The sequence below is a fragment of the Microtus ochrogaster genome, linkage group LG5 (assembly GCF_000317375.1).
Source record: "Microtus ochrogaster isolate Prairie Vole_2 linkage group LG5, MicOch1.0, whole genome shotgun sequence".
NCBI lineage: Eukaryota > Metazoa > Chordata > Mammalia > Rodentia > Cricetidae > Microtus > Microtus ochrogaster.
In genome coordinates, this window is record NC_022031.1 from 40057838 (window position 1) to 40058330 (window position 493).

Genomic DNA, 493 nt, shown 5'->3' on the forward strand with positions numbered 1-493 from the left:
CACACCTTTGCACACTTAAAGTAATATTCTTTAGCATAAACAAATGTCACACACCTTTACACACTTAAAGTAATATTCTTCAGCATAAACAAATGCCACACCCCTTTGCCTAGCTAAAGCAATACTCTACCACAGCCAATCACAGCACCCCATGCCTGGCATAGCTTTTGGAGACTGTTTGGTCTGAGTTTGCTGAGTGGAGAAAGGCCAGTTTGCGTGAGTGGAAGTTCTGAAGCGGGGGCACCCCACTTCGCGGGTTCTTAGGCCATAAAATGTGGGGCTGTCCTGGGCCACTAGAGTAGAGGGTACTGCCTGAGAAGTCCCTGGAAATGTGTAGCTAAGTCTGAACTGGTTCTCACTGTACAGTGACAGAACTGTATTTCAGGAGTTTAAAAAATAAAGACAAGGGCTGGAGAGATGGCTCAGAGGTTAAGAGCATTGCCTGCTCTTCCAAAGGTCCTGAGTTCAATTCCCAGCAACCACATGGTGGCTC